Genomic DNA, 24372 nt, shown 5'->3' with positions numbered 1-24372 from the left:
TTCATCAGTTGATGTACTGAGCCATATTTCCACTTTTCTATCCCTTACTGGATTGATCAGTTATTAGATATTAGCAATAACTAAATTATTAATATGCTGTCAGTGAACTGAATATTAAAGAGAAATCTCACATTGCTGTTTGAACATACAATGTGCCGAAATAAACAGTAATTATTGGCGAAATGTCATTAGATATCTCTTAATCGATGAGGCTATGGTTACTTTGATTGCTGAAATGAGTGGCATTCAGATATTTCCAATGAGCATTGGATGGAAAATCGCTCTTTTTGGTATAGACATAAAAAAAAGTTTTATTGGAGTATTGGCAATAAGAAATATAGGATTAAATTATGATGTGCATCTCACCTTACCAAATATTTTCAAGTTTTCTAAAAGGTTTCTAGTCCAATCATCAGTTTAAAAAGGGTCATTTTGGTTCAGCAGATCAGTAACTGCAAACATTTTCAACACATCTCCATCAAATCTGATAATTCAGAAAAAAAATACCAAAGCATTTCCTGTGTAAATGACAAAATATATCTTTAGCTTAGAGTCAAGTTCATTCTCTACTTATTTTATTCCTGTTTTTGACACCAGTGACTAAATATTGATTAGATTAAATGTCATATGTGTTAGACATGAATTTTCTCTCAAAGATCTGTGCAACACAGGAATGGGCCCTTTGGCCCATAACGTTGTGCTGAACATAATGCAAAATAAACTCACCCCTTCGGTCTACCCTTGGTCCATATCCTTCCAAATTATCTAAATGAACATTTAAAAAGCCCTAAAGTATCTGCCTCTACCACCAACCCTGGAAGTTCATTCCAGACACCTACCACTCCCTTTGTAAAAAACAAATAGCCCCTCACATGCCCCTTGAACTGTCTCCCTAACCTTAAACGCATGTCACTTACTTTTGACATTTCAACTCTGGGAAAACCATTTTGACTGTCAGCCCTATTTCCGTATCTCCTGATTGTATAGACTTGCATCAATTCTTCCTCCATCCTCCGCTACTCCACAAAAAAGCAACCTGAGTTTTTCTCACGTCTCCAAATCCAGGCAGCATCCTGGTAAATGCCCTCTGTACCCTCTCCAAAGCCTCCATACCCATCCTATAATGTGGCGAATAGAAGTGAATACAATACTTTAAGTATGCCTTAACCAAAGTCTTATAAAGTTGCAACATGCCATCCTGACTCGTGTAACCAGTTCCCTGACCAATAAAGGCAAGCATGCCATTTGCCTTCCTGACCACCCTATCTACTTGCATGGTCACTTTCAGGGAGCCATGGTCTTGAACGCCAAGATCCCTTTGAACAACAAAGCTGTTCAGGGCCCTGCCATTACCTACTTTTCCTTAATATTTGAGCTCCCAAAGTGAGACACCTCACAGTTGTATGGATTAAACTTTGCCTTTAATTTCTCTGCCCATATCTGCAATTTATCTTTTTCCTGCTTCATTCTTTATCTACATTATCCACAACTGCACTGAACTTTGTATCATCTGCAAACTTATTAACTCACCAAATTAGATTTTAATCCATGTCACTTATATATATTTGTCCCGCAAACAGAAGGGTTCCAGTGCAGATCCCTGTGGGAAAAAGACAGAAAATGAGGAAAATGCAGAATTCTTGAATAAATGAGGTTTCTTTCAATGACAAAACTATTCTGATGAATAATCTCTGAAGGTGTGATTTTTGTTTTGAAATTAACCCAATATTTTAATTCTCAGTTTACTGATCTTATTGAATATCTAGTACAAACTGCTGTGAAAATATTGAATCGTTTTAAGTGTTTAGTTCCAACATTAATTATTCTTTAATTGTAATTTCAATTATCACACCATCATGAGAGTTGAATCTATTATTTCTTAGTGCCAGTATCATGATGAAATATTTACACTCGTTTCAGGTCAACACACCTGCAATCAAGCAAAGTTTTCTCACCCAACACTCATAGTAACTATCTCATTCTCTTTCATTTGAATTCTCATTTTAATTAAATGATCATTAATCAGTCTTATCAATTAAGAGATGACTAACTAGTTTTCACATCAATATTTCAGTTCTTTCCAACATATTGTACAATTACATTGCAGTAAGGGTTTCTCATCATTCTTAAATTTGTTATCAGCTATTTTTGTGTCTGATTTCCAGTATCCACAGTTTTTTGCGTCCTTGTATTAATTGTATTTCATTTCAATGCTAACATTTCTATATTTCTGATTATTACAATAAGAGCTAAGTATTTTTCATGTTAAACATTGTATTAATTTCACGTGTTTCTTGTGTATACAAACCAGAATTAACAAATGTTTGCTCTATTATTTTACAATAAATCTTGAATTCTTAGAAATCACAATTTTGTGAAAATGAGGGAAATTATCTTTCGATTAATAGTCACATTGAATGACTAATGCTTTACTTCCAAGTCATGAGCATTACAAAGCAGTTTAATTTTGAGTACATAAATGACTGCTTCAAACATATTTAATTACTTGATTATCATGAGATTTATATTTGTTTAAGATCATTGTCGCTTCGTTCCAACATTTTTATGAATTACTAATTCCTTTTATCAGTCCATTACACACTGGAATTGTCGAATACAACCCAGTCTGATTATCACAATAAATATTTGAGCAGTTTTCCCTGTGAGTAACCACCGTAAGTATGTGATTATAGTCCTGCCCTTCTTGCATAGGAACATTATGTAGGGCTCTGGTAATGTCTGTACTGAAAGACCAGGAGGTATGGATTCAATTCTAAACTTCAACAGAGATGTGTCAAAGCACATCAGAGTTGATTAGAAAATATCTAAGTGTCTACTGAATTATTTTTCAATCCAACATTTTCTCAACTTGTATCCGTTGTTCATTGTAATGTTCACAATATCTTGAATTTATTTGCTTCCGTTCACTGACAAAACTATGAATGTTATTATGCTGCTTCTAAGTACCTCTCAACTTTTAATAACTTTGCAGTCATAAAGATTCTACAGTGTAAATTACATTTAAGGTAAGGAGGAAAGATTTAAAAGGGATCTGAGGGGCAACCTTTTTCACAAAGTGTGTTTGGCTCACACGGAATGAGATGTGAGAGGAAAGGCGTTGGCTAGTACAATTATAACATCTAAAAGACTTTTGGACAGTTACATGGATAGAAAACGTCCAGAAGGATATGGAACAAACACAGGAAAATGGGGCTAGTTTAGTTTAGGGAACCTGGCCGGGCTGCCTGAATGGCCTGTTTCCGTGCTGTACCAAGCTAGCATAGTACAATTCAAACTTGACTGCGATGGGTAAAGGAGAGAACAAACGGGTGTTGATTCGATTTTGCGTCCATAAAAAAGTGACATGAATTTTAAATAATTTTGTCACAAGAAATAGTTCACTCTTATTGTGATCAGAAATACAATGAATGTGAGCATTGAAGTCAAATATAATTAAAACAATTCAACTGTGTTTATATGGTTAAAATAAAAATTGATATTCACAATCATTGTGAGTTTGTACACTGCCATATCTTCACATTACTTCATGTACTGAGCCATTATTGCATTTACTGAGCATAAATATACCCCCGACTGAACGGAACAATAATTAGATGTTAGCAACACTTAGATTTTCAAAATCTATCAGTGCACCGTGAAGAAGGAGAAATTGATGTAATTTTATCCTGATCGATGATCCAACATTTGTGTCTGAATCAGGAAGAGAGTAAGGAGATAACCAAAGTGAATATCAGAGTGACCACAAGATACAGTCCATGACATGTGATAGAAAAAGGAATTTGCATAATTCCATGGTTATTGAACGTTAATAATTAATTCCCTCCGCAGGTACTGAAGCAGTCCAAGTCCAAGTACAACAAGATCTGGACAATATCCAGGTTTGGGCTGACAAGGGGCAAGTAACATACATTCCACACAAATGCAGGCAATGACCATCACGTATAAGACATAATCTAACCACCATCCCTTGACATTCGCTGGTGTTGCCATCATTGAACACCCACGATCAACATCCTGGGAATAATCATTGATCAGAAACTGAATTGGTCTCACCACATAAACACAGTGGCTACAAGAGTAATTCAACTGCTGTCTCCTGAAAGCCTGTCCAACAGCTACCAGACACAAATCAGGAGTGTGATGGAATACTCCCCACTTGCCTGGATAGTGCTACCCTAACAACACTCAAGAAACTTGATACCATACGAAACAAAGCAGCCCGCTTGATTGGCACAGCATCCACAAGTATCCACCCCCCCACCCCCCCACCACCACTGATGCTCCGTAGCAGCAGTGTATACTATCTACAAGATGCACTGTAGGAATTCACTAACCAGCATCTTTCAAACCCATGACCACTTCCATCGAGAAGGACAAGAGCAGCAGCTAGATGGAAAGACAACTATCTTCAAGTTCCCTGATAAGGTACTAATCACCCTGAATTGGAAATATATAGCTGTTCCTTCACTGTCGCTGGTTCAAAATCCTGGAAATCCCCACCCCAAGGTATTACATAGAACATAGAAAAATACAGCACAGTACAGGCCCTTCGGCCCTTGATGTTGCGCCGACCAAAGCCTACCTAACCTACACTCGCCCAATAACCTCCATATGCTTATCCAATGCCCGCTTAAATGACCATAAAGAGGGAGAGTCCACCACTGCTACTGGCAGGGCATTCCATGAACTCACAACCCGCTGAGTAAAGAATCTACCCCTAACATCTGTCCTATACCTACCACCCCTTAATTTAAAGCTGTGTCCCCGAGTAACAGCTGACTCCATTAGCGGAAAAAGGTTCTCACTGTCAACCCTATCTAAACCCCTAATCATCTTGTACACCTCTATCAAATCTCCACTAAACCTTCTTTTCTCCAATGAGAACAGACCCAAGTGCCTCAGCCTTTCCTCACAGTTTTGTGCTGTATACCCACAGCAGGTAGAATGCAGCGGCTCAAGAAGACAGCTCACCACCAATTTCTCAAGGGCAACTAGGGACGGGCAATAAATGCTGGGCCCAGCCAGTGACACCCACATCACATCAAATAAATATTATTATAATGTCTGCAAGATCAAAACAGCTCCACGCTGTCCTAGCTGCAATCTCTGCCCCTTATTGAAAAAGATAAAAGAATCTGACATTGCTCAACTTTCTCATCAAAACCAAGTGCAGTATTCACCCCAGCCCTCTCTTATATGAACCAGCAGCATTTCCACCACCAACCGTAGATCCTCTTAAAATATTTTGTCAGTAACTTTTAATTAACTGGTTACTACAATTACAATGCAATCTGTACAAACAAATTAAATACCTTTTATGCAACAACAAATTTTCTAACAACTTTTCTCGATCTTTGTCATTCTTTTTAGTTCGATGAGGTAGGGAGGGATGGAAACACGACAGTGATGTAAGATATATGTAATACAGTGAGACAGGGAAGCTAGTATGGCTCATGTTGACTCTTAGACCCCACACAGTGAAACAACACATTCACTGCATAATAAACATAACATAACATTTCAACCCCACTCACACCCGGAGTGACAGAAATAAAATGTGGATGGGTTGGACAGGATAGGTTTGTTACAGTTAGAGTTTGGGAGAGTGAGGGGTGACATGACTGAAGTATCTAACATCCTGAATGGTTTGATAAGGTGGATGTGGAAAGGATGTTTCCACTTGTGGGCCATTCCTGAACGAGAGGGAACTGCTTTAAAATTGGGTTCACCCTTTCAGGACAGCGATGATGATATTTGTTTCCCATCAGAGGGCTGTGCAAATTTGAAACTCTCTGCCCCAGAAGGTGGGCTCACTGAGTATTTTTAAGACACAGGTTGATAGATTCTTGTCAAGGGACGTTGGGGGGAGATGGAAGACAAATCACTAACAGCACAGGCCTGGTCTTATTGAATGATGGAGCAGGCTCGAGGGGCCGAATGGTCACCTTCTGCTTCTCTCTCACATGATCCCCGGACTGAGAGATTTGTTTAAAATTCATTCACTGGGATGTAAGTGCCACTGGCTGAGGGCAGCATTATTCCCCAGAGGGCAAATAAGAGCCAACCACATTGCTGTGGGTCAGGAGTCACATGTAGGCCAGACCAGGTCAGGATGGCAGCTTCCTTCCCTAAAGGACACCAGTGATCCAGATGGGTTTTTCCTGACAATCGAGAATAATTTCATCAAGAGACTCATAATTCTAGATGATTATTAAATTGAAGTTCCACATCTGTCGTGGTGGGATTCGAATGAGGGTCCCCAGAATATTCTCTGGGTCTCTGCATTAACAGTTCAGCAATGATACCACAGGACTGTTCCCGAGCTACAAAGGGTGGGAACCAAAACCTTGATCAAACAGGGAGAATTAAGGAGCGTTGAAGGGAATGGGGGAACAAAATGACCAAGTTTAGGTTCAAGGCAACTGAAACTAAAGCCACCAACAGGGAGGAGAACAAAGTAAGAAACCCTCACACAGCTGGAATTGGATAAGTGCAGATACCCCAGGGAGGTGTGGAACTACGCAGGGAGGACAGGGTGAAGGCCCGGGTAGGTTTAAAAGCAGTGAACCAAATTTTGAAATTTTCTTCATGAACATAATGTAGATCGGGTTAAAACTGAGGTAGGTGTCTGACACAACTTGCTGCAAGGATACAGACAGTAGAATCTGAAGTGATCATGAGGTAATGGAGGTAGAATGTGGGAGACAAGCTGGGACTGTATTGGAATAGTCATGGTGAGAGGGAACAAATGCTGGATGCAGGGTTTCAGCAGCTGATGGACTGACGCTGAGGTGAGCCATCGGAAACTGAGCAAGTGACCACCATCTAATAGGACAGAGAAACTGATCCATCAGCCTGAAACTGACTGACCACGTGGCTGTCAGTGACTCCAACACAAGTGAATGGAAACATTGCTCAGAGCCTGTTTCTGTAACATTCAACACAACCAGGAAATAAAAAAAATGAATAATTAGCTGAAAACAAGGCAACTGCTCTGTTAGAGTCTAAACTATTCAATGTTCAGTTACTGAACATTATTGATTCACAGAATATTCTAACCTGCACAATCACAGTAAAAGGGGAAAGTAAACAACATTCTTGGCAAAGACATAATGAAGCTACTGCTTGTATAAAACAGCTGAGAACAAAGGGGCTAAATTCTCCACAAACTGACAAACACAGGTACCATCGGTTTATAGATAGACAATGAAATTCTTCAGAAAAACCCTTCCCTGCCTCTGGTGTGTGAACTGCCACTTATTTCCTTTGAAAAGAGTCGCTGTTTCCCCTCAGAAAAGCAGGTGTGTCGCACACTTACAGACTGACTTACAGACAAAGGAAACCTGATCTGAGACTCGCAGGTTAATGAAGCTATTAGTGACAGTCCATTGCACACAACAAGAGCTTAGACCACAACAGATTCTAGTGAAACCAACAATGCAATGAAAAAAGTGAATTAGTCTTTATAATCATGCAGCCTCTCTCAATCAAATAATCCCAGTCAACCTCCAAACATTTTTAAAATATTAATCCCTAATTTCCTCCAAAAATATATCTAATTATTCTCTTCAAAGTACATTTTAAATGGTCAATTCATAATCACATTTCATTTCCAGTTATTCTTAGAGCCAAACAACTTGCAAACTAAAATAGTTTTCATGTCAATAATGACACTGGAAACTTTGTTATGTAGTTTAACCATATTTCCAAATATTGTTTTGGTTCATTATTGCAGTGAAGCTAAAATTAAAGTCTTATTTATTTTCTCTGATATCCTGCCATTACTTTATTCCCTAATAACAATGCCCATGGTGTAATGGGTGACAAGCATTAAAATAAAATAAAATTTTCATTGCAAGAACTGGTACAAATGATCACATATTATTCAGTTCATTCATTGTCGTTGACGTTAAGAGTTATTTTCACTGTATGATCATGTTAAATTCACTTAAATAATCACAGTACAATTCTCACCTCTATAGATCTGTAAAGTGAATGTCAAGTTATAAATATTTCAAGTAAAACCAAATTCACATTTTGTTCTGTGTTATTCCTGGAAGGACAGAATGTGTTACATTATTGTGGGGAATAGGAGCAAGTGAAGGTGGTGCCTCTCAGACGTGAGGCCTTAAAGCCAAAGGGCCAGCTGGCAGTCACAGTGGGGGATGTACCTAGTGCCCCGCTCTCCTCAGAAGGCAGTGAGGATGGTGACACTGGGTAGAACAGGTTGGATGGTGAAGCGCCCACGTATGGACAGAGGGACGGCAATGGGTGGGATGACCCACTGCCCTGTAAGGCCCAGAAGGCCGTGTCCATGGCACCGCTCGGCATCAAAGCTCAACGTGGCTAGACAGTAGGGAGCAACAAAGGGAACTGACAGACACCAAACCTGAACCGTTTACCCGGCTGAACGACAGGAGTTGGTGAATGACCACCCAGCCTGATAGAGAAATGGTATTAATGGGCCTTATTGAGACAATATGGATTATTTAATTGAGGTACACAGTCTCACCGATGATGGTGTCAGCCAAGATCTCTCAGGCCAAGATGCCCTGACGTGTACATCAGAACCTGTCCCTGCAATGAGAGGGTGAGGGTGTGAGCCGGTTCCCCCCAGTGCACAGCTGGCCAGTGCCTCCAGGCATTTACAGATATTGCAGGGACACACTGGGGAGGAGACAGGCTGAATGGGCTAAAATAACCTTGGTGACTCATGGAGCCAAGGGTAATATCAAGAATCATACAGAGAGGAAGCCTGAGGTGTGTAAGGACCACGGGGGATTACCAAACCCCAAAGTGTGATGATGAAATAGGTTTGATGTGTTTAAAAGATGACATGGGACCCCATTTAACTGTAATTATAAACATGGGACTCCCAGTGGGAGATAATTCTAACCAAATGCTGAATTGGTCATGAGAGCCGAGGCAAACACAGAAACACAGAAGAATAGCTTCAATACAGGGAGGGGAACCAGACCCACAATGTTACAAGGGAAGCAGGAAAGGGCACATAGCCAAGGAACGTAGGCAGAGAGAGGGAGATAGATGTTCACATTGTGTGTGGCCTGTGTTCACGTAGGCACATGCAGAGCCCATGAATATTTATTGATGCTGTGTTTGCTGTATTAATAAATATTAATACAGGAGCAGCTATATCAGTTACCGATATGGATTTGCCCCCACCCTCTCAATTACTAAAATGAGAGCAGTTGGAGAGGGAATCGAGGAAGCTGGACGAAATAATCCGATGCAGATCACCGATATGGCAAAATATACTCAGATATGGGAGTGTGAAACTGAGGAAGGGACCATTCTGGGAGTTGCCATTTTAGAACAGTTCGGAGCAACTATTGATGTAGAGACCTGAACTGTAATATGGGAACAACCTGGACAGGCCTGAGACAGGAAGCAAAGGAGAGGCGACATCTCCAGAGTAGTTTACCTTGCAGGGAGACTGGAACAGTCAGGGAATCTGGGGAGTTATAGCTAGGACCCAAACAGCAGTGCGGGGAACTCAAACAGGAATGTGGGTTATTATCTGTGGATCCTGTAAAGATTGAGGGCCCTCTCACTCCCCACACAAACAGGATCCCATTAAAGCTGGGGCTGATGATGCAGTAATTGTGACAGTAACAGATTGAGAGAAGCAGGGAACACACAGTTGACAGTATCCCAGACTAATTCACTGAATCCAGACGGCTCATCCCACCTCACTATTGATTATACCTCCCTCAGTAAATCCGCCACTAAAGAGTATCCTACAGTAGCAAACCACACCACTGTATTTAATGGATTGAAATCGCAACAGGATATGGTCTCAGCCCTTGATATTGTGAATGGGTTCTGGTCCATAATGGCAGAATAAGCTGATGTTTACTATCAAAGGAAAACAGTCGACCTGGATCCAGTTACCTCAGGGATCCCATAATATTCCAGTATATCCCACCGATACATGGCTGATGGAGTTAGTCTATTTAATCTTACCAACACCTCATCACCTCAGTTGGTGAGAAAGAACATATCCAAATATTAGAGTATTGTGTCAGTTCAGGCAGGCCGGGCTTAAAATTAACCCACAGAGAGTGCAACTGGGAAGGTAAGTAGAGGTGTACCTGGGACATCATATCAGGGAGATCAAATCAGGAAGGCAGAGGGGATAATCCCATTGGAACGAAAGACCATGATTTTAAAACTATCCATCTGCACATCGCGAAGGGGTAAGACAAACTTTAGAATGTTTAATTATTGTGAGAATTTTGTGGAGAATTCTCCAGAATTGGCAGAACCATCATAAGCCCTGACAGAAGCACTGACATTAGCCAGGGGTCAGGGAGTCAGCATATACACAGACAGTCAGCATGCCTTTGGTATTGTTCATGACCATGTGTTGCTCTGGGCTCGGTGAGGGTACATCACCTTGTCTGGGGGCCACATAGAGCATGAGGAACCGGTCAGAGAGTTAGTGGAAACAGCTAACTTTCCCAGTGAAGCAGCAATAATGAAGATTAGAGCTCACAGGGAAGTAGAAACCCCACACCAACGGGGCAGTGAGTATGTGGCTAAGGCAGGTAAAATACTGACTGAAACAGTGCAGACATTTGAGGAGATGGCAGTGGCAGTAGCTGCAGAAGTGAGAGAGGAAGGTTTAAAGATATTCACAGAAACAGTCCCACAACAGGAGAAAGAGGAATGGGAAAAGGGTGGGGCAGTAATAGGACAAGACAGAGTCTGGATGATCCAGCAGTGCCACCACACTGTATAAGACAAACATTATTAATAACATATCATGGTCAGCCCATATTGGACAGGATACAATGCTCCACTACAGGGGGAGGCCTGGAACAGGGAGAGATACAGCAGCTTTTTGTTGAAGGGGTGTAGACTTGTACACACTATATGAGCTGAAAATGTGTTGCTGGAAATGGGTTGGCAGGGATATGGATCAAGTACAGGCAGATGTAATCCTGACGAAGGGCTTATGCCCGAAACGTCGAATCTCCTGTTCCTTGGATGCTGCCTGACCAGCTGCGCTTTTCCAGCAACACATTTTCAGCTCTGATCTCCAGCCTCTGCAGACCTTACTTTCTCCTACACACTATATGAGCCAGGAAAAGCAATCAGGATAAAATGGAGGCACAGCAGGGACCCAGGAGCCCATGGGAACATGACCTGCTCAGGAAGGGTGACCAGACCCTAACCATTAACTGATTTTTCTTCACAGATGCTGCATGACCTGCTGAGCATTTCCAACAACATCTGTGCAAGGTTAAAGGCAGTTGCGTCAGGCAAGTTTCTTATGCAGAATGTGGTCAGTGACTAGAATGTATTTGCCTGAGAGATGGTAAAAGCAGAAACAATAACAATGTTTAAGAGGCATTTGGGCAGACACATATTCAGGCATGGGTTGGCAGGGATATGGATCATGTACAGGCAGATGGAATTAGTTTGGAATGGCACCATGATCCGCACAGACATAGTGGGCCGATTATTCCGGTGCTGTCCTGTTCTGTTTTCTGGGGGGTAGAATGTGTGGAGCGAGAGATAATATTTTGAGTGGAATATGTCTTCTTTAGAACATACAGTAAGTTGATGCATTTTGAGAGAAGCAATGTAGAAAGGGAATATATATTTGATTGGAACAGACACAGGGAGCAGGACAGCAGGATGGGGGCCAATGTGTACAAATCATTCAAGGAGAGAGAGAACATAAAGTGTTTTGAGTAAATGTATAGGATACTGGGCTTCATTAATAGACCGAATGATAACAAACTCATGGAAAAGATGCTGACCATTGATAAAGCTCTAGTTAGGTCACAGTCAATCATTGCATCCAATTCTGGTCACCAGATTCCTGGTCAGGATGAGACAGTTAAAATACCACAGAGGGTCCAGTTCCATACTTTGCTTTCTTTCAGGATACATTGGCGACTCAAGGGTTAAATATTCTCCTGCCAAAGGACTTCCTGCTGCATTGTAAGAGTACGAGGCCTGTCCTCTTACAATACAGACAGAACACCTCAGTAGGGGGAGGCGGACTGTACCTTCGAAATAGAACGTATTGCAGCCACACATGTGGATTCCCCCGTAACCCCAGACAGAGGGATTTGCCCTTTCCAGACAAGACTAAGAGCCCTGGGCACAACCCTGTTAAACTGCCTCCCGCTCCCATTGTCTTACCTCCCCTCCATGTTAGCATAGGTAAGTGAATTCCCCATTTACTGAAGGAAGAACTCTTCTGCTGTAATCTCTTCCCATCAACACATAATCAGGAGCAATACGATAATCAGTTTCTGTAATCCATTCACACGTTATCACAGGACATCGCCATTCATCAAGCTTTGTAAGGTCATAATTACCTACTTTAAACTACGTAATTGCAATCGCCCATGTGACTGATATGCCTTTGTCTAATTCCTATTAAATATACTGTCTCTGTGGGTAAGGCAGAGATTCATGAAGAACAGTCTCTGCAAGTAGACACTCAGCTACTTTAGAGACACTTTGAAACTCCCGCCAGCTGCCCAATAATAAATCTACTGCTGTTGTGCAGAAAACTTGCATCGTCTGGATTTGTGGAACAAATTAGACATCAATAATGAATGATATGAGTGATCTTCAGAGTGTGGAGTACAGACTTACTGGAGTGGTTCACTAATGAAGAAAATGCAGTCACTGAATTGATTTGAAGAAATTTGCATTTTCTTTGAAGTAAACAAGTTGAATATATTTTTGATAGAGCTGTATAAGATTAGAACACACCTAGATATAGCAGACAAAAATATCTGTATTCAATAGGCGATCGCACAAGAATTAAGATCAGATGTAAAGTTTTGATACAGCGGGAGATGAGCAAGTGTTTCTACTGACTGTATTGGCTGGAAATATGCAGAACATGCTGCCTATTATTTTGGTGCAAGCAGAGAAGATGAATGATTGATAAAAACAATTATACCAGATCTGAGGGAAATAAACTTGCAGAGTTTGGGGGACGTATGAGGAATGAGAATATGGGATTCTGCTACAGAGAGCCAGCTTGGATTTGATGGGCCTCTCTCTGTGCTATAATGCATTTTATTTGGACTTGCTTAACTTGCTCTGGTCACCGATTAACTTGTCATTGAGGTAAATCTGCTCAGTGTTCCTACTCAGTCCAACACAGGCTGTCCTTCCACAGCAGGAGATAATGTTTACTGCTTTATACTGGGTTCTGGGAGGGGGTGGGGTGTGTAACGGTGTGTATAACAGCCTGCCAGCACTTATCTGAAATCAAAACACTAGTGCAGCCACACTAGGGACCGACTCTGGAAATGTGGGGAATGCCAGAAGGGAATTCTTTACCCATTCCCACCTGGAAACTGGCCAAACCAGACAGCCTGGGGAGAAGCTGTTCACCTGCTCTGTGTGTGTGTGTGTGTAGGGGGAGGGGGGGTGTGAGGGGAGGGGTTCACTCAGGCATCCATCCTGCTGAGACACCAATGAATTTACTCATAATCACAACTTGAAGGACTTTTTTTTTCTCTTATTCACACCAAGTAATGAACAATGGTATTGGCAGTTCATAAAGATTTGCATATACAGAACTTAGCTTTGGAAATGTTCACAGCAGTGTTGAACATGTACAGATTCACACTGGGTAGAGACTTTTATTTTCCTTTATTCATTCACAGGATGAGGGTGTCGCTGGCCCGGCAGCATTTCCTGCCCATCCCTAATTGCCCAGAGGGCAGGTATGAATCAACCCCATTGCTGTTTATATTGATATTAATCAACACGAATGTCAAACTAGATTAACTATCATCAAACTCAAATCCATTTGATATTCATATATTTACAATCAGTGTTCAATTCACCAAATGTAGCTGAAGGGAGTAATCTTCAAGTGATTCTAACAGAGAAGATACCTGAATACTTGTTCAGCAAACACCTGTTGCGTTTAGATAGTAATAATTGTAAAAAGGTGACTTGAGAATAATGGAAGAAGTTGATTGTTGGGTAACTGATAATCTTGTTTTAATCTGAAGTTAATTTAGGATTAGTTAACAAATGGTAGGGAATCCCAGCCCCATGGAGTGCACATCCAGTTCCATGTGGGAAAACCAGGACACTTCTCGTATCAGTGACAACCACAAGAACACGGAGGTGACACTGGAAATGTCAGGAACACGAGTTAATCCATGGTTAAAGTACTGCACTCACTCCTAGTCCCCACGTTGATGTGTTCTCACCAGAGAGGGTACAGAGGAGATTGATCAGAATGTTTCCATGATTGGAGAATGTCTGCTCTGAGGAAAGGTTGGATAAGTTGGGCATGTTTTCCGAGGAGGATGAGCTGAGATTTAATTGAAGTGATAAGATGCTGAGGAATCCAGATCGAGTGAATAGGAAGGAGCTATTCATAACAGAGAGGTCAGAAACTGGAGGATTTAGATTGAAACTAATTCTCAGAAAAAGGGGAGTGGATGGTGGGGGGCAGGAACTCACTGATGGGGTGGTAGAGGCAGTAGCCAGCATCACATTAAAATAAAAGGACATGGATGTAACTGAAACCCTGGAACATGCAGGGCTATGGACTAAAGTCTGCAGAATGGGATCATTGTGATTTATTTGACATTTCTCCAGAATATTAAACTCAAGTCCAATTTGAGAATTTATGAATATCATCCGACCTGAATTCCAAACGTCAGACTAAATTTGTCAGTAAGTTCCAGCACAGATCGAGGCTACTTGGTCCATCCTGCATGTGTTGGCTGTAATAGAACGATCCAGGCTTTACAGCGTTCTGTACTCACCAGTGACAGCAACAATTTCAGACTGTGTACTCTGCCCTCTATGTTGTTATAATCTGTTTTTTTTCAATGTATTTCTTTGGCAGCTGCTCAACTTGTTTCCTTGTTTCTTTCCCAGCCCTAACTCCATTCCCCGTGGCCTTGAGGGATTACCATTTCTGCTGTTTAATCTCTCCTGCCTTCCCCCGAGTGACAGACTGTCTTTTTGTCCTTGTCTCACCCCCACCTTGCTCACAACCTGTTACATTTCTGATGGTTCCCAGACCTCTGTAACTTTCACTGCGCCCCCTGGGTCAATGGCACGAGTTTTGAATTTTCTTCCTCATGAGATAATCAGAAATCTTTCTGGTTGCAGCTTCCCCCAGATTTTATTTTGAAAAAGAAGAGCATTTGTGTCAGAGTCAAGTATTTGTGAGCCTTCATCCACAATCCTGAGCACTTAGACATAATATGTGACCCTCCCACAGATGTGCAGGTTTGCTGGATTGGCCGTGCTAACATGGCCTGTAGTGCGTAGGTTAGGTGGGTTGGGCTAACCATGGAAAATGTGGGGTTATGGAGGTAGGGTCATTGCAGACTCGATGGACCAAATAGTTTCTTTGTGCGCCTCAGGGAGTCTGTGATTCTAACTAGTTGTGATTGTCGACACGTTTTCCTCATGCCAGGTTTATTCAGCTCAGGTACACACGCTGCCTTTGTGTTTCTGTTGGTTCTCACTCAATCCTTTCCTTCTGTTTTACAGCAATTTCACACTGTATGTGAGGGTGAGAATGAATTTGTCAATACAAATACTCCAACCGAAACCCGCACAGGTCAGGACCTGTTTCTGCTGCTGATGTCGCTCACAGGGAACAGGAAAATAAAGGATCAGTCATACATCTTACAAGGACACAGAGGTTACAATCACCAGGAACGGGTACACAGCTTAAACCCCTTTTCTCAAGAAATAAAGGACGCTGGAGAGACTGCCTGGTACAAGTAGGAAGCTTTGTGTCTGTATTTTCAGAGATTTGAGGTTGAAATCATTGGATTTGATTCATGTTTCATTGCCCCAGGTCATCAAAGGTGCGATCTAAATGTGCAGCTTTCTTTCTGTCTTTTTGTCTGAGTTAACAATCTGAACCATCTCCTGGGCAGTTAGAATGGATGACAAATGCTGCCCCAGCAAGTGATGCCGTGATCCCACGAACAAACAAAACAAATCCAATCGCTGTGGTTAGTTGTGAACTCGCTGGTGTTATTGGAAGGTTTATGGGGTAAAGGGAGAAGAATGGCATTCAGTGAGGTGATCCTTTGGAGAGCTGATCAGCCAATCAGCCTCCTTTTGTACAGTAACAATTCTGTGAATAATTAATTCTGAGCCCTCTAAGGAAATATCAGAGCAGGGTTTGTAAAGAGGTCAGATTGAATGAGTGTCTCGGTGAACACAAGTGAGACACAGGTACAGAGAGGCTTTGGGATGGATTAAATTAAATTTTATACATTTGCACTGTCATCAACATTACAGCAGTGAAAAATGGGAGTGATGGAGAGAGTGGAATTAGAGCAGCAAATAAATCTTCAACATTTATGTAGCTAACGGGGATGCTGGGTAAAGATACTGTAGTTAGTGCTTATTTTATTCCAGGCACACCCGCCTAGGAGCACATCCTTCTTGTATCTATCCTGTCGAGCTCTTGACGATTTTGTTCATTTGAAGTGTTTCATGTTTAGATACTTCAGAGAAGACAGCTTCAAGCTCCTCAATCTCTCCTACCAGGGAAATGCTGCTGTTAGAATTCAATTCACTGGGGCATGTAACTGGCTGCTTCATGGACTGGAACTGGCAATTGAGACTGAAAGGTAAGTGAGTGGTGAGCACTGCTGCCACACAGCGTCAGGGACCCAGGTTTGATTTCAGCCATATGCGACTGTGTGGAGTTTACACGTTCTCACCATGTCTGCGTGGGTTTCCTAGGGTGCTCGAGCTTCCTCCCACAGTCCAAAGATGTATAGGTTAGGTGTATTGCCTATGCTAAATTGCCCACAGTGTCCATGTATGTGCCGGTTAGGCCATTAGCCATGGGAAATGCAGGGTTACAGGGACAGGGTGGGTCTGAATGGGATGCTCATCATAGGTTGGTGTGGACTCGATGGATGAATACCCTGTTTCTGCACAATAGGGACTCTATTCTATTCTCATGAAGAAGAATGTACTTGTCTCAATGTGTTGCAAATTTGTGGCATTCCCTCTTCAAAATGCGGTGGATGCCAGGACAATGAGCAGATTTAATGAAGAGATACAGATGTTGAATTTGCAATGAGATGAAGGGTGAGAGAGAGCAGGTGGGAAAACCCAGCTGAGACCGAGGTGAGCTCAATCATCACCGTATTAAATGGTGGGGCTGGTTCGAAGGGCTGCATTGCCTCTCCTGTGCCCAGTGCTCATCTTCTTACGGTAATAACTGGAAAGCTGCATCCAAAACTCACCACCTTCACCAAAGGAGATTTTCGGAAAAAGCAGGCTAGTCAGGTGGATTAGCGTTCCAAACTTAGATAGTGAGGAAGCGTGTAGGAGATAGTGATTTTGCAATTTTAAACTGAGGGGAGACAGGGATTTATGGTTTTAGACTGTGAGGACATTCACACCGTCCAGAATAGTCTGTTGTGAATATCTATCCTATACTTTAATACGACAATGTAACACAAAACACCCAGGAAACTTCGCCTCACCTCGTAATCTGGTAAAAGACTTCTGATAAATCTGGTTGAACTTAGAACACAGCTGGAAAGGTGGAAGATTAAATCTAATCCCAAGATCGAGTGCTTAAACAAAGGAGACTACAATAGGATGAGGCAGGAGTTGGCTAACGTAGACTGGAAGCAAAGACTTTACCATGAGAAAGTTGACGGACAACGGGGGAATTTTTCGAAGTGCTCAGCAAAAGTATATATCAGTGAAAAGGAAGGACTGTAGGAAAAAGGAGTAATCTGCTATGAGTGGCTCAGGAAATAAGGGAGTCTATTAAATCGTAATAGAAGGCATACAAATTGGCAAAGACTACGGAGAAACTAGGAGATTAGAGAAACTTTAAAGATCAACAGAAAGCTAGATGGGATTGGGGGAGGAAAGTGATGAGTAACTGTCCCCAGGGCCGGAATAGCAGTTTACACTGCTAGAGAGGAACCTATTGTGTGGGGAACATATGGCCTCTGTAATTGTTGAAGCACCTCACTGTCACCATAGAGATAATCCTGATCAAGTTACAAATCACAGCACACTCCAAAAGCTTGTACTTCCAAATAAACTGTTGGACTATAACCTAGTGTTGTGTGATTTATAAGTTTGTCCACCCCACCCCAACACTGGCTCCTCCATATCAGAATCCTGATAGACAGCCCCACTGAAACTGAAGTGCCTGTCAGATACTTGAGGGAGCCGCAGGGGTGTATGTTTTAACCACAAAGTGTGAAACTGAACTAGACTTTCTAACTGCCATTGCCATGGAGATAATACTGAGAGAGACTCTCTATTCAAAGTCCCAAACCACAAAGGTATAAAGAATGGGAGCTTTACATCGGACAGGTGGGGAGTTACCTGATGCTGCTTGGAGGTGTTCTGCATGTACACTATCCAGGTAACTGCCATATCTCATCAATAAAGACTCAAAGAAGACCTCTCAGAGTTCTGTACCAAGTTATTCTTATCCAGCAGGGTTTAGGAATGAGTACACCGCAGTCAGTCTTCACAGTGGAGGATACGAAGAACATGCCAGTAATTGATAAGGAGACTGAGGAAGGTGAGGACCATGAAACAACGATTATCACCAAAGCATTAGAGCTGGGCAAGCTAATGGAGCTAAAGCTAGATAAGTCTCTTTGCCCTGATGGAATACATCCCAGGGTGCTACCAGAGATAAAGGAGAAATAGTAAATATACTTGGAGTCAGAGCCCTACAGCAGAGACAGGCCCTTTGGTCCAACTGGCCCATGCCGACCAGAATGTCCATCCACACTAACCCCATTTCCCTGCACTTGGCCCACCTGCTTCTGACCCTTTCCTATCCATGTATTTGTCCAAATGTCTTTTACCTGTTGTTAATGTACCCGCCTCAACCACTTCTACTGGCAGCTCATTCCATATACATACCACCCTCTGTGTAAAACAGTTGCCCCTCAACTTCTCTTTTATTCTTTCCCCTCTAACCTTCAACTGATGTCCTCCTGTCCTTGATTCCCTGGGAAAAAGACTGAATGCATTCACCTTACCCATGCCTCTCATGATCTTACACACTTCTAGAACAGTACCCACTCAGTTTCCTCTGCTCTAAACAAAACAATCCTCGCTTGTCCAACCTCTCCCTATAACTCAGGCCCCTGAGCCCTGACAACATCCTTGTAAATTGTTCTGCACTTTTTACAGTTTAATAACTGAAACCTACACTGCATTCATCATATTTCCAGTATTTCCCCACGGCGCTGGAACCGATGTGACAACGCCAATGGATTACAGTCCATGATCGAGAATGAACTCCTTTACAACAATCCCGTTTTCATAGTATTTCCCATGGTGCAGGTATCCTTGTGTCTTTCTGGTTGTATGGTTAATTAAAGACTTGTCCTTCTACAAAGCAAAGCTGTGGCTTAATTTTTCCTGGGAAACATGCCATGATTTTTCAGACTTTCAAAAACAAACAAACTCTTTCTCCACAGTCACCACGGTAACATGGACTTGGCTGTGTCTCAGTAGATTTTCCAGTCACACTGAGATTTGAAATATTCGCCCATGGACAGAATACACACCTTTCCTTCCACATGAAAAGGCCAATGAATATTCAGATCGGCACGGATCAAGTAACTATCAGATCTGAACATGAAGTTCAATTTGAATTTCTCATCCATAAATCCACCCTTTCAGTATCCTACAACTGAGAAAACAACTCACCACATTAATACAGGATGGATCTTTATAAGATAATTATAGTATTAAATTGTAGTTTCATGTTTCCCAAAGTTTTAACTCTCAATCTAACAATTTCTTTCTTCTGTGAACTGAAATCCAAACCAACCTCCTCACTCCTTTCCTCCACACCTGGTTCTCACACACTCTGTCCTCTCTTTGAATTCAGTTTCCTAGCTCTTGTCTGCGGACTAAGAACCAAACCAATGAGTCTGATTCTGAGTCCAGCCTGGGGGGTGGGGGGGTGAGGGGAGTTGTTGGTGAATCTTCTGATGACAACCACCCTACATACACTGCTTCCTGCACACTCTGGCCAAAACCCGTCTTACTAAAATGAACCAAATTAGAACTCAAATTGCAGGTCCATCCTTGTCACTTTCCACAAAAACCCTGAATCTTCACAAAAAAAAAGAGTTCTGATAACTTTCTGCAAAATGCTGCCCCACTGATAGTCTGATCACATGGCAGGGTACCAGGAAACAGGCCATTCCCCTGGGTCTTGCTCCGGAAAATGCCAATGACAGATTAATTCGATACACCCAGAGCCTCCTTCCCAGGCACTGACCCGTACTGTGCACACTCCCACAATAGGCCAGCACTGTGCCCATACACTGGTCTCCTCTCCTACAGCACGTGCTCCCGATCATACAGGAGTCCGGGAGATTGACAGCAGCTGCTGCCCAATATATCAGAATCCCTACAGTATGGAAACTGGCCCTTCGGCCAAACAAGTCCATACCGACCCTCCAAACAGTAACTTGCACAGACCCATTCCCCTACCCTAAATTTACCCCTGACTAATGTAACTAATATTACGGGCAATTTAAAATGGCCAATTCACCTGTCCTGCACATCTTTGGGATTGTGGGCAGAAACCGGAGCACCCAGAGGAAACCCGCTTAGACACAGAGAGAATGCACAAATTCCAGGTTTGGCTGGAATCAAAACCGGGTACCTGGTGCTGTGAGGCAGCAGTGCTAATCATTGAGCCGTCTCTATGGACGGGAAGGGGCGGAGCTGGAGAACTGGGGTAATGAGATTGTAAACAATGAATGAATGTGGACGACACTGGGGGATGGACAGGTCAGTGAGGGACAGGAGCAGTGCAGCAGCAGGAGGGGATCCTGGACAAACTGAGCAATGGGAGAGTCTGACAGGAGAGAAACTACAGGAAGGTTCTGTTTAGAGGCTGAGGCAGGGACAGCTGGGAGACAGTATGGCCTGGTGGCTTGGGCAGGTTTTCTAATCAGCCTCTTCAAAGATGCTGTTCCTCAACTCTGAGCCCGATCCTCCTGGTCCAGAGGTAAGGACACTGCCACCATTTCCTGGTGGGCAAGGGATACGGGGACCGCCTTTCAAAAAGGAACTCAATTGTGTTGGTGACATTAACAAGACTCAATGCACAGTCACAGACAACATGCTGGCATACTTGAACTTCATCCCGAATATTAACACCTATAACTGGGTAACGCAGACCCCGATGTACAGAGTTAAATCCTGGATATTAATAACAGCTTTGTGCATGGGAAATCATGTCTCATGAATCTGACTCAGTTTTTTTGAAGAAGTAACAAAGAGGATTGCTGAGGTCAGAGCACGGACATGACCTACATGGACTTCAGTAAGGCGTTCGACACGGTTCCTCACGGGAGACTGGTCAGCAAGGTTAGATCGTATGGAGTACAGAACTGGCACGAAGGTAGAAGGCAGAGGGTGCTTTTCAGGCTGGAGGCCTGTGACCAGTGGAGTGTCACAAGGATCAGTGCTGGATCCACTACTTTTCGCCATTTATATCCATGATTTGGATGTGAACATAACTATTGTAAGTAAGTTTGCGGATGACACCAAAATGGGAGGTGTGGTAGACAGGGAAAAAGATTACCTCAGAGTGCAAGGGGATCTAGATCAGATGGGTGATGGGCTGAGGAGTTCAGTTTAGAAAAATGTGAGGTGCTGCATTTTGGAAAAGCAAACTTTAGCAGGCCTTTACAGTTAATAGTAAGTTCCTGGGGAGTGCTGCTAAACAAAGAGCCCTTGGGAGTGCAGGTTCATAGTTCCTTGGCAGTAGAATAGCAAGTAAATCGAATAGTGAAGGCGGCGGTTGGCCGGCTTGTCTTTATTGGTCAGAGCATTGAGTATAGGGGTTGGGAGGTCATATTGCGGCTGTACTGGACATTGATTCGGCAACTTTTGCAATATTCCATCGAATTCTGTTCTCCTTCCTATCATGTTTAAGAACATCCATCTGAAAGAGGTCAGAAAAGAAGTATAGCATGTTGCCAGGGTTGGATAGGCTGTTTTCTTTGGAGCTTCAGAGGCTAGACAGTGATCTAAAAGAGATTTTAAAAATCAGGCCGGGCATGGATAGGGTAAATAGACAAGATATTTTCCCTCCAGTGGGGGAGTACAGAACTAGGGGTTTGGGAGGGAGGGTAGGCAGACAGGGAGCGGGTGGATTGACAGGGGTGGGACAGCAATGGGTAGGGAAAGAGAGGGGGGATAGAGAGGGGTGGCACAGAAACAGGTGGGGACAGAAAGTAGGATTAGAGAGGAGGGGAACAGAGGGGGCGACTGATGGTGGGGGGGAGACGCGGTGGGCGACTGACAGGAGGGGGCAACCGACGGGGGGGGTGCGACCGACAGGGTGGGGGGCGCGACCGACAGGGGAGGGGGGAACAACCGTCAGGAGAGGGGCAACCCACTGGAGGGGGCAAACGACAGAGAGGAGGGACAGACCGAGGGGGTGACAGATGGGGGATCAGACCGACAGAGGGGAGGACGACCCATGAGGGGGTGGGGCGACGACAAAGAGGGGGGGAACAGACAGAGCGGGGGGGGGGAGACGGGGAGGAAGATGGAGAGTTATTTTATAGATCTACAACTCAACCCTGTTTGTGTTTTGTCCTCCTCACCTTAATTCCCTCTGAAGGGCTCAGAACAACTGCATAGTTCCTGGGAAGTTTCAGGGAGATCAGGTGCTGAACATGGAATTTGGGACACTAACATTGAATGGAATGTGCTGGTCAATAAATGGACTCTGGTTCGACTCCACTGTCTGTGTGGTGTTTGCACATTCTCCCTCTGTGTCTGCGTGGGCTTCCTCTGGGTGCTCTTAATTTCCTCCCACAAATCCAAAGCCATGCAGGTTAGGTGGATTAGCTTTGGGTAATGGTAGGTTACAGAGTTAGGGTGGAATGCTGTTCCGATGGTTGGTATGGTCTCATGGGGCGAAAGGCCTGCTTCCACACTGTGGGGATTCTGTCACTGAGTATAGGGGTTAGGAGGTCACGTTGTGGCTGAGTAGGGCATTGGTCAGGCCAGTGTTAGAAAACTGCATTCAATTGTAGTCTCCCTGATTTCAGAAAGATGTTACCAGCATATGACTCAACTCTTAATGGCAAGTTCTTGGTAAGTATTGACAAACAAACAGACCGTGCAGTGTAGGTTAATAGTTCCTTGAAAGTGTAGTTGAAGGTAGACAGGTCAGTGAAGGTGGTGTGCGGTATGCTAGCTGTTATTGGGCAGTGCATTGAGTACAGGAGCTGGGAGATCATGTTTCGGTTGTACAGTTTATTGGCTTGGCCACTTTTGGAATGCCCGCTGCTTTCAATTCCAGTCTCCCTGCTATAGGAAAGATGTTGGGAAACTTGAAAGAGTTCAGAAAAGATTTACAAGGGTGTTGCCAGATTGGAACATTTGAACCATAGGGAGAGTGTGAATAAGCTGAGGCTATTTCCCTGCAGCACTGGACACGTTAGGTGGCTTTAATCGAACTTTATCAAATTATAAGGATCAATGATAGGGTGACTAGTCATGGTTTCTTTTTTCCCAGGGTAGGGGAATCCAAACAAAAACGTAAATCTTTTTTCCAAGGTGGAAATGACAAATTCTAGAGCCACACATTTAAGAGAGGGAGCAAGTTTAAAGGAGATGAAAACCGTAACAACTGCAGATGTTGTAAACCAGGAAGAGAAACAGAAGCTTCTGGAAACGCTCAGCAGGTCTAGCAGCATCTGTGAAGAGAAATCAGCGATAACCTTTCTGAGGGTGACCAGACCTGAAACTTTAACTGATGTTTTTCACAGATGCTGCATGACCTGCTGAGCATTTCCAACAATATCTGTGCAAGTTTAAAGGGAGTTGTGTCAGACAAGTGTCTTGTGCAGAAGGTGGTCAGTGACTAGAATGTATTCTCTTGGGAGATGGGAAAAGCAGAAACAATCACAGTTTAAGAGGCATTCGGACAGACACATAAGCAGGCATAGGTTATCAGGGATATGGATCATGTTACAGGCAGATGGAATTAGTTTGGGATGGCATTATGATCTGCACAGACACGATGGGCTGATTACTCTGGTGCTGTAACTGTTATGTTTTCCAGGGGTTAGAATGTTTTTTGAAGTAACAAAAATGATTGATGAGGGCAGACTGGTCGACATGATCAACGTGGACTTTAGTAAGGCATTCGGCAAGCTTTCTCATGGAGACTGGTTAGCAAGGTTAGGTCTCATGGAATAAAGCAGAAACCAGCTATTTGAGTACAGAACTGGCTCAAAAGTAGAAGACAGAGAGTGGTGGCGGAGGGATGCTTTTCAGACAGGAGGCCTGTGGAGTGTCACAAGGATT

At 43.0% G+C, this 24372-nt stretch overlaps 1 long non-coding RNA gene across 2 annotated transcripts in view; it reads right to left on the bottom strand.

Moving 5' to 3' along the window:
• The window catches only part of LOC132810866 (uncharacterized), a 48713-nt gene that overhangs the window by 4538 nt on the left and 19803 nt on the right, over positions 1–24372 (bottom strand). The window contains exons 3-4 of one of the 2 annotated variants that reach the window (XR_009643121.1): positions 1531–1600; positions 425–484 (exon numbers count right to left, since the gene is read on the bottom strand). This is a non-coding gene — a long non-coding RNA (uncharacterized LOC132810866). Of the gene's footprint in view, positions 1–424; positions 485–1530; positions 1601–24372 lie in introns of those variants that run through there. The other variant, XR_009643120.1, reaches the window with a different exon arrangement.

Source organism: Hemiscyllium ocellatum, unplaced genomic scaffold (assembly GCF_020745735.1).
Source record: "Hemiscyllium ocellatum isolate sHemOce1 unplaced genomic scaffold, sHemOce1.pat.X.cur. scaffold_2034_pat_ctg1, whole genome shotgun sequence".
In the NCBI taxonomy this organism is placed as follows: Eukaryota; Metazoa; Chordata; class Chondrichthyes; order Orectolobiformes; family Hemiscylliidae; genus Hemiscyllium; species Hemiscyllium ocellatum.
This window is presented reverse-complemented; position numbering and strand designations above follow the sequence as displayed.